The following is a 10,363-nucleotide window of genomic DNA, read 5'->3' as shown; positions in this document are numbered from 1 at the left end:
TGGCTGTCGAGGATCAGTCCGAGATACTTGATCTCGGACTTCACCTCGACGCAGGCTCCTCCAACCCAGATCCACGATCTGGCCCGTGGCCGAGACCAAGGCCGTCCAAACCAGACGGCCTCGGCCTTCTCCGGGGCCACCTTCAGCCCCAGACCGTGGATCCTCGCGACGACGGCTGCCACCGCAACTTCCGCTCGTCGGATGGTCCTCTCGAAGGTGTCCCCGACGGCGACCACCAATGTGTCATCTGCATAGCAGATGAGGGTGGCACCGTCGGGTAGGGAGGCCTTCAGGACTGCGTTATATCCCAGGTCCCACAGGAGTGGTCCTAACACGGACCCCTGTGGGACCCCGCAGTCCACTTCCCTCCGTATCATCCCGTACCGGCCCGGGTATTCCACCCACCTGCCCCGCAGGTAGTCCCCGATTACCCGCCTCAGATAGGGAGGCACCTGGTGTTCAACCAGGGCCTCCCTAATGGCGGACCAGGGCAGGGTGTTAAACGCATTGACGATGTCTATCGACACCGCCAAGCACACCCCGCCCCGTGCCACGGCATTGTCCGAGAGGGACTTTAGACGGTCGATGCAATCGACCGTCGATCGCCCCTCCCGGAAGCCGAACTGGCAGTCCGCCAGATCGGGGCCAACGCGGGACAGGTGCCTGGCGAGGCGGGCAGCAATGATCTTTTCAAAGATCTTGCCCACCTCGTCCAGGAGGCAAATGGGCCGGTACGCGGAGGGAGAATCCGCAGGCCTCCCATCCTTCCTTAAGAGGACCATCCGACTTCTCCTCCAAAGGTCCGGGAACACCCCGGACCTCAGGAGCCCGGAGTAGAGGCCTCTAAGCCTCTCGCCCAGGACGCCCATGGCAAGCAGCCAGACCCGGCCGGGGATACCGTCCGGCCCCGGGGCAGTATTCTTGCCCCGGAGCCATTTGACTACCCCGGCCATTTCCTCCGGCGCGACCTCCAGATCCGGGGACCACTCGTGTCCCTCTAGCTGAGGGACGGGCCGGGACGCCTCCCCGCTGACGGGGAATAGCGCGTCCACGACCCGTCCGAGCATCCCCGGATCCAGGCTCTCCGTCAGAGGGGGCGCCCAGGGACGTAATCGTCCCATCGCCATTTTATATGGGCGCCCCCATGGATCTCGGTTGATAGTGCCGAGAAGGTCGCGCCAGGCCTGGCTCTTTGCTTGCCTGATGGCCAGCTGCAGGGCGACCACCTTCTCCCTGTATCGCCCATACAGCTGGATAGCCAGCTCCACGTCGGAACGCCGTCGTCGACGGGCGCGGGCGTACTGGCGTCGCGCGCGAACGCACTCTGTGCGCAAATCCGCTATCGCGCGCGACCACCAGTACACCGCCTTCTTCGGGAAAACCCTGGCCCGGGGCATGGCGACGTCGCAAATGGACGTCATTGCGCCCCGGAACCATTGGGCCTCCCTTGTCCCGTCGACTGGCCCGGCCGGTGTTGCTGGCCAGGCCACGACGTGGGCTGCCGCCATCAGGGCGTCCTGGTCGAGGCGCTTTAGCGCCCACCGCGGCTGAGGCGATCCCTCATCAGCGGGGCGACGTCGGGGCGTCGATGGGGCGGCGGAGAGGCCGAGAACAATGTACCTGTGGTCAGACAGCGTCTCGACCTCCTCCGCCACCCTCCACCCCGTAATACGGCGCGCGGCGGGGGGCGTTGCCCATGAAAGGTCAACGATGGACCCCCCATTATGCCGCACGCACGTATGGACCGAGCCCGTGTTTAAAAGACGGAGCTCGAGTCCCGCCGCCCAGTCAAGCACCTCCCGGCCCCTCGGGTTCGTCCTGGGGGAACCCCAAGCCGGCGACTTGGCGTTGAAGTCCCCCAGGACCAGCACCGGACGGGGCTGGCAGCGGGAGACGCATCTCCCCACCCCGTCCAGATACTGCACAAACTCCTCGAGGGACCACCTTGGAGGTGCATAGATCGCCACAACCGCGGTGCCGCCCCAGTCAACGGCCAGGTATCCCCGGCCGCGCTCGATAACGGAGCACGCCGGGGACCCCGGCCGGCCTACCCATATTATAACGGCGGAGCCGCTCAGGTCCCCCATCCAATGTGGATGATCGGGAATCCTGTACGGCTCCGCCGCTACGGCCAACCCGGCACCCCGCTCGGCCAGGAATTGCACCAGGAGGTCCTGTGCCCTGGCCGAGCGGTTCAGGTTGGCCTGTATTATAGGGCCCTTGTGCCCCATTACGGGCAGGCCTCCACCTCCATCGCCGCCGCGGGAGCGGTGGCGTCTGGGGCCTCTTTGGCCCCATCCGCCCCCGCGGGCGCGACGGTGGCACCTTTGGGTGCCACCTTTGGCTTAGTAGCCACGGTGGCCGTCGCCTTGGCCACCGCGGATTTTTTCCCCCTACTGCCCCTGCCGCGTTTCGCGCTGGCGGGGCATGCCCGGCTACCGAGGCGGTGGCCGGCCGGCTTGCCCGCTCCCGCACAGAGCGGGCAGTTGGGCTTCGCCGTACAGCCGGCCACCTTGTGGTCCCGACTGCCGCACCCAAAGCAGCAGTCGGAACGATCCTCGGCCGCAGTGCATCGCTGAGTTGTGTGGCCTAGGCCAAGGCAGCGATAGCACTGCAGGGGCCGGGCGCTAAGGGCTTCCACCGTCGCCCGGGTCCAGCCGACCGTGAGCTTGCCCGCGACCGCAACTTTACGCGCGGCCGCAGCAGGGCACTGGACCCAGAGGGTGCCCAAACCGGAGGGGGAAGACCGGATTTCGCCGGTCTTAACATCCCCCCGGTCGCACCCTCCTACGTGGGCGACGGCCACGGCAACCTCCTCCGGCGTGGTCGAGTCGACCAGGCCGCGCACCCTTAGATCGGCCTTCTTAATTGGGCGCGCGACCTTCACGCCGGTTCCCGCCAGCGCGTCCGCCATCTTCGCAGCTAGGGCAGTGGCCTTAGCTGCCCCATCAGCCCCGGGGACCTCCAAAATGATTCCCCCCGTCACCGCTCTCCTGGGCTTTAACGAGGCGATGCCAATCTCTGCCAGGTCAACCTTCGACCTGGCAGTGGCCATCGCCTCGGCGTACGTCATCGCCCCGCCGGCCGGTACCGTTATCGTAACGGCAGCCGTGCGGGGCGGACGCGGCGGCAGGGGAGCCCTCTTCGGGGCAGCCGGCGCCACCCGTTTCGCCGCCCTCCCGGCCGAAGAGGCCTTGGCAGCCGCCGCAGGTTTAGCTGCGGCAGCCGCCTTTTTGGCCCTTCGGCCAACTACCCTCGACCACAGCTCAGTAGGAGGTGTGGTGGAGGGCGGCACAACAGCAGAGGCAGCCCTCTGCTGTGGGGGCTGCATCTGCGCCGCCTTAGCGGACGCAGCCCCTCCTCCACTGCCACCCTTTCTCCCCCCTTTCTTGCCTATCGACGGGCTGGGGGCGGGCGGCACGGGCGGCACCGACCGCGGATCCTGCATCCGTGGGATCAGCTCCCTCCTGAACGATGCCAGCTTGGCATCGATCAGGGAGCCGATCTGTTGCAGCAAGTTTGCCGGCGCCGCTGCGGACGCCGGCAAGGGCTTCCCTCGCCCAGGGCGTTGGGGCCCTCGGGCGCCGGCGCCTACCAGCGGCCCCGTGCCCCCCTCAGGAGCCGGCGGCGGAGGCATCTCGGCTGCTGCCGGCTTCGCCTCCACCGCATGACGGAGTCGGGCCACCTCGGTCCGCAACTCCGCCATCTGCTCTCTGAGGAGAGCGTTCTCTGCTTCCAACAGCCGGGTGGCGTCGGAAGCTGACCTCATGGCCAGCTCCGCAACGCCCGCCCGGCTGTTCAGGGCCGCCGCCTGCAGGACCCGCACCGTGGCCGGCCGCAACTCCCTTGTTGCGCTGGAGATCCTGGCCACTTCGGCCAGGCTCTCCATTATTGACGCCGCCACGTCACGCGTCGGACGACTGCGAAGATTCGCGGCGACCTCCACCTCGTCCGGAAGTGGGTCGACCGATCTCCCGGGCTGCGGCCCCGGGGCCACCGGGTCGAAGATCGCCGCGATGAGGCCCTTGTTGGCCTCCGTCAACTTACGTTTGGCCTCATAGAGGCCAACGTACTGCCCAGTAGTTGGCGGTCTTCCCCGCTTCCTCCCTATTGAGGAGCCAGGGGCGCTCTGCGAAGAGCGGTGAGAGGAGACCGAGTGGTCGGACTCCTCTCCCGCATCGCATTCGCCAAGGTCCAAAGCGGACCTCTCTCTGCCGCGTGTTGCGGGAAGTTCCCGCAACACCGACCCATCCATGCGCTCGAGGCGCACGCTAGCTACGCGCGCCTCCTCCTCCCTCTCGTTTCCCCCCTCCCCGGTTTTTTTTATTTGTGAACTATCCATGATAAATCCCACGAGTGTGGTCGGAAAGGAGGTCACCCCGGGTAGAGCCGCCATACCCGGGGAAGGCTAATACGCCCGGGGGATCGCCAGGTACCCCGGGGTTGTCCGCTAACGATTGGTGCACCCACCAACCATAGCTGGCGCTGACTCCAGCTACGCCCTCTTCACCGCGCAACGCTGCTTGGGGCTAGGGATTTTTTAGAGAGGTTGTCATCCTCGCGGTCCAGCCGGCTAAGGCAAGACCCCCGTTCCTGTAAAACATGACCACAGGTTTACGGTATGTGTCCGACTTTAGTTGGCCCCTCACCTCAAGCCACTCCGGCTAGGTAGGACCTGCCAGGGAATAAAATCCCCGCCGGCACAGCCTTGAGGATCATTGGGGCACGAAGCCCCCCCACCACGACAAGGTAGCGGACACGGGGGGGGATATTCTTGCTTAACTAACGTTTTTACATAGGGATTAAGCATTTAGAACGAAATCTAATGTAGGAAAATGGTACTTTACTCTTGATCGGTACGTTGGGACTTTGAAAATATTCGGGCGTTCCAATCGCTCGTCTGTTGCATCATAGCGCGTCTCGGCGCAATCGACCGATTCGCTCGATCCATTATTTTCGATTTACGGCTAAAATAAATTTTTCTAATTTTTTTTCAATAACATATTCCTGCTTAAATAACTTTTTTACATAGGGATTAAGCATTTAGAACGATACATTGTTTAAAGTAAGGGCACTTTACTCTTGACATTTTACGGTTTTTTCAATTTTCTGAAACATCCTATCATTAGATTTTTTTAAAAATACAATATTCTTGCTTAACTAACGTTTCTACATAGGGATTAAGCATTTAGAACGAAATCTAATGTCAGAAAATGGCACTTTACTCTTGACATTTTTCGGTTTTTTCAATTTTCTGGAAAATCCTATCATTAGATTTTTTTAAAAATACGATATTCTTGCTTAACTAACGTTTTTACATAGGGATTAAGCATTTAGAACGAAATCTAATGTAGGAAAATGGTACTTTACTCTTGATCGGTACGTTGGGACTTTGAAAATATTCGGGCGTACGCGGCGCGCTCGGCGCTTCGAACAGCTCCGGTGTCCCCATTATTTTCGATTTACGGCTAAAATAAATTTTTCTAATTTTTTTCAATAACATATTCCTGCTAAAATAACTTTTTTACATAGGGATTAAGCATTTAGAACGATACATTGTTTAAAATAAGGGCACTTTACTCTTGACATTTTACGGTTTTTTCAATTTTCTGAAAAATCCTATCATTAGATTTTTTAAAAAATACGATATTCTTGCTTAACTAACGTTTCTACATAGGGATTAAGCATTTAGAACGAAATCTAATGTCAGAAAATGGCACTTTACTCTTGACATTTTTCGGTTTTTTCAATTTTCTGGGAAATCCTATCATTAGATTTTTTTAAAAATACGATATTCTTGCTTAACTAACGTTTTTACATAGGGATTAAGCATTTAGAACGAAATCTAATGTAGGAAAATGGTACTTTACTCTTGATCGGTACGTTGGGACTTTGAAAATATTCGGGCGTACGCGGCGCGCTCGGCGCTTCGAACAGCTCCGGTGTCCCCATTATTTTCGATTTACGGCTAAAATAAATTTTTCTAATTTTTTTCAATAACATATTCCTGCTAAAATAACTTTTTTACATAGGGATTAAGCATTTAGAACGATACATTGTTTAAAATAAGGGCACTTTACTCTTGACATTTTACGGTTTTTTCAATTTTCTGAAAAATCCTATCATTAGATTTTTTTAAAAATACGATATTCTTGCTTAACTAACGTTTCTACATAGGGATTAAGCATTTAGAACGAAATCTAATGTCAGAAAATGGCACTTTACTCTTGACATTTTTCGGTTTTTTCAATTTTCTGGGAAATCCTATCATTAGATTTTTTTAAAAATACGATATTCTTGCTTAACTAACGTTTTTACATAGGGATTAAGCATTTAGAACGAAATCTAATGTAGGAAAATGGTACTTTACTCTTGATCGGTACGTTGGGACTTTGAAAATATTCGGGCGTACGCGGCGCGCTCGGCGCTTCGAACAGCTCCGGTGTCCCCATTATTTTCGATTTACGGCTAAAATAAATTTTTCTAATTTTTTTCAATAACATATTCCTGCTAAAATAACTTTTTTACATAGGGATTAAGCATTTAGAACGATACATTGTTTAACATAAGGGCACTTTACTCTTGACATTTTACGGTTTTTTCAATTTTCTGAAAAATCCTATCATTAGATTTTTTTAAAAATACGATATTCTTGCTAAACTAACGTTCCTACATAGGGATTAAGCATTTAGAACGAAATCTAATGTCAGAAAATGGCACTTTACTCTTGACATTTTTCGGTTTTTTCAATTTTCTGGAAAATCCTATCATTAGATTTTTTTAAAAATACGATATTCTTGCTTAACTAACGTTTTTACATAGGGATTAAGCATTTAGAACGAAATCTAATGTAGGAAAATGGTACTTTACTCTTGATCGGTACGTTGGGACTTTGAAAATATTCGGGCGTACGCGGCGCGCTCGGCGCTTCGAACAGCTCCGGTGTCCCCATTATTTTCGATTTACGGCTAAAATAAATTTTTCTAATTTTTTTCAATAACATATTCCTGCTAAAATAACTTTTTTACATAGGGATTAAGCATTTAGAACGATACATTGTTTAAAATAAGGGCACTTTACTCTTGACATTTTACGGTTTTTTCAATTTTCTGAAAAATCCTATCATTAGATTTTTTTAAAAATACGATATTCTTGCTTAACTAACGTTTCTACATAGGGATTAAGCATTTAGAACGAAATCTAATGTCAGAAAATGGCACTTTACTCTTGACATTTTTCGGTTTTTTCAATTTTCTGGGAAATCCTATCATTAGATTTTTTTAAAAATACGATATTCTTGCTTAACTAACGTTTTTACATAGGGATTAAGCATTTAGAACGAAATCTAATGTAGGAAAATGGTACTTTACTCTTGATCGGTACGTTGGGACTTTGAAAATATTCGGGCGTTCCAATCGCTCGTCTGTTGCATCATAGCGCGTCTCGGCGCAATCGACCGATTCGCTCGATCCATTATTTTCGATTTACGGCTAAAATAAATTTTTCTAATTTTTTTCAATAACATATTCCTGCTTAAATAACTTTTTTACATAGGGATTAAGCATTTAGAACGATACATTGTTTAAAATAAGGGCACTTTACTCTTGACATTTTACGGTTTTTTCAATTTTCTGAAAAATCCTATCATTAGATTTTTTTAAAAATACGATATTCTTGCTTAACTAACGTTTCTACATAGGGATTAAGCATTTAGAACGAAATCTAATGTCAGAAAATGGCACTTTACTCTTGACATTTTTCGGTTTTTTCAATTTTCTGGAAAATCCTATCATTAGATTTTTTTAAAAATACGATATTCTTGCTTAACTAACGTTTTTACATAGGGATTAAGCATTTAGAACGAAATCTAATGTAGGAAAATGGTACTTTACTCTTGATCGGTACGTTGGGACTTTGAAAATATTCGGGCGTACGCGGCGCGCTCGGCGCTTCGAACAGCTCCGGTGTCCCCATTATTTTCGATTTACGGCTAAAATAAATTTTTCTAATTTTTTTCAATAACATATTCCTGCTAAAATAACTTTTTTACATAGGGATTAAGCATTTAGAACGATACATTGTTTAAAATAAGGGCACTTTACTCTTGACATTTTACGGTTTTTTCAATTTTCTGAAAAATCCTATCATTAGATTTTTTTAAAAATACGATATTCTTGCTTAACTAACGTTTCTACATAGGGATTAAGCATTTAGAACGAAATCTAATGTCAGAAAATGGCACTTTACTCTTGACATTTTTCGGTTTTTTCAATTTTCTGGGAAATCCTATCATTAGATTTTTTTAAAAATACGATATTCTTGCTTAACTAACGTTTTTACATAGGGATTAAGCATTTAGAACGAAATCTAATGTAGGAAAATGGTACTTTACTCTTGATCGGTACGTTGGGACTTTGAAAATATTCGGGCGTTCCAATCGCTCGTCTGTTGCATCATAGCGCGTCTCGGCGCAATCGACCGATTCGCTCGATCCATTATTTTCGATTTACGGCTAAAATAAATTTTTCTAATTTTTTTCAATAACATATTCCTGCTTAAATAACTTTTTTACATAGGGATTAAGCATTTAGAACGATACATTGTTTAAAATAAGGGCACTTTACTCTTGACATTTTACGGTTTTTTCAATTTTCTGAAAAATCCTATCATTAGATTTTTTTAAAAATACGATATTCTTGCTTAACTAACGTTTCTACATAGGGATTAAGCATTTAGAACGAAATCTAATGTCAGAAAATGGCACTTTACTCTTGACATTTTTCGGTTTTTTCAATTTTCTGGAAAATCCTATCATTAGATTTTTTTAAAAATACGATATTCTTGCTTAACTAACGTTTTTACATAGGGATTAAGCATTTAGAACGAAATCTAATGTAGGAAAATGGTACTTTACTCTTGATCGGTACGTTGGGACTTTGAAAATATTCGGGCGTACGCGGCGCGCTCGGCGCTTCGAACAGCTCCGGTGTCCCCATTATTTTCGATTTACGGCTAAAATAAATTTTTCTAATTTTTTTCAATAACATATTCCTGCTAAAATAACTTTTTTACATAGGGATTAAGCATTTAGAACGATACATTGTTTAAAATAAGGGCACTTTACTCTTGACATTTTACGGTTTTTTCAATTTTCTGAAAAATCCTATCATTAGATTTTTTTAAAAATACGATATTCTTGCTTAACTAACGTTTCTACATAGGGATTAAGCATTTAGAACGAAATCTAATGTCAGAAAATGGCACTTTACTCTTGACATTTTTCGGTTTTTTCAATTTTCTGGGAAATCCTATCATTAGATTTTTTTAAAAATACGATATTCTTGCTTAACTAACGTTTTTACATAGGGATTAAGCATTTAGAACGAAATCTAATGTAGGAAAATGGTACTTTACTCTTGATCGGTACGTTGGGACTTAGAAAATATTCGGCCGTACGCGGCGCGTCTCGGCGCTTCGAACAGCTCCGGTGTCCCCATTATTTTCGATTTACGGCTAAAATAAATTTTTCTAATTTTTTTCAATTACATATTCTTGCTTAGATAACTTTTTTACATAGGGATTAAGCATTTAGAACGACATATTGTTTAAAATAATGGTACTTTACTCTTGTGATTTTTCGGTTTTTTTTGATTATTTTGAAAAATAAATTTTTGTAATTTTTTTAAATACGATATTCGTGATCAGTGAACGATTTCACATATGGATTAAGCATTTAGAATCGTGCGGAAGCGTTATTAAAAAAGTTTACTCGATGCGATGGGACTTTGAAAAGTTTGTGAAAATTTTCATATTGGGAAAAAATGTGTAATTTTTTGTCTAGTTTACGGTAATGTAATTTATTTTAATGTTTACTATAAATTTTTTTTTCGTTCGTTCACGCGCTATGTTACAACAGCACGGCCGGGCGGTCTGTTGCCGCGGCGGTTTACACTCATAAGCGCGCGTGCTATTCGGCCGGCGGCGCCGGCGTCCTTGCCGGCCGTTCGGTATCTATAAGAGATACACGGTCCGTGCGAGGCGGACGGAGCAGAGCGGGTTTTGGGCCAATTCTACGATCTCGGTCGAGAAGCTGTCTCAGAGCTCCTTCGGGGCTTCGGTCCTGACTGTTTCGTGCCGTTTACGTTACGGACTTTTCTCCACACAGCGTGGCCACGGGTCGGTGTCTTTGACCGAATGGCCCATATGTGGCAAGCCCTACGGGGTTGGTTACCCGTATGCACTTTGTATGTATACTCGTACTCACTGAGCAATCGACTCTTCTGTCCGAGCGATGGAAAAATTTTTTAAAATGCATCTGTAAGATTTGGAAGCAAATCGTACCAATTGAAAACTGTGGCTAAAA

Source organism: Megalopta genalis, unplaced genomic scaffold (assembly GCF_051020955.1).
Source record: "Megalopta genalis isolate 19385.01 unplaced genomic scaffold, iyMegGena1_principal scaffold0049, whole genome shotgun sequence".
NCBI classification, from domain to species: Eukaryota; Metazoa; Arthropoda; class Insecta; order Hymenoptera; family Halictidae; genus Megalopta; species Megalopta genalis.
Note: the sequence above shows the minus strand (reverse complement) of the source record.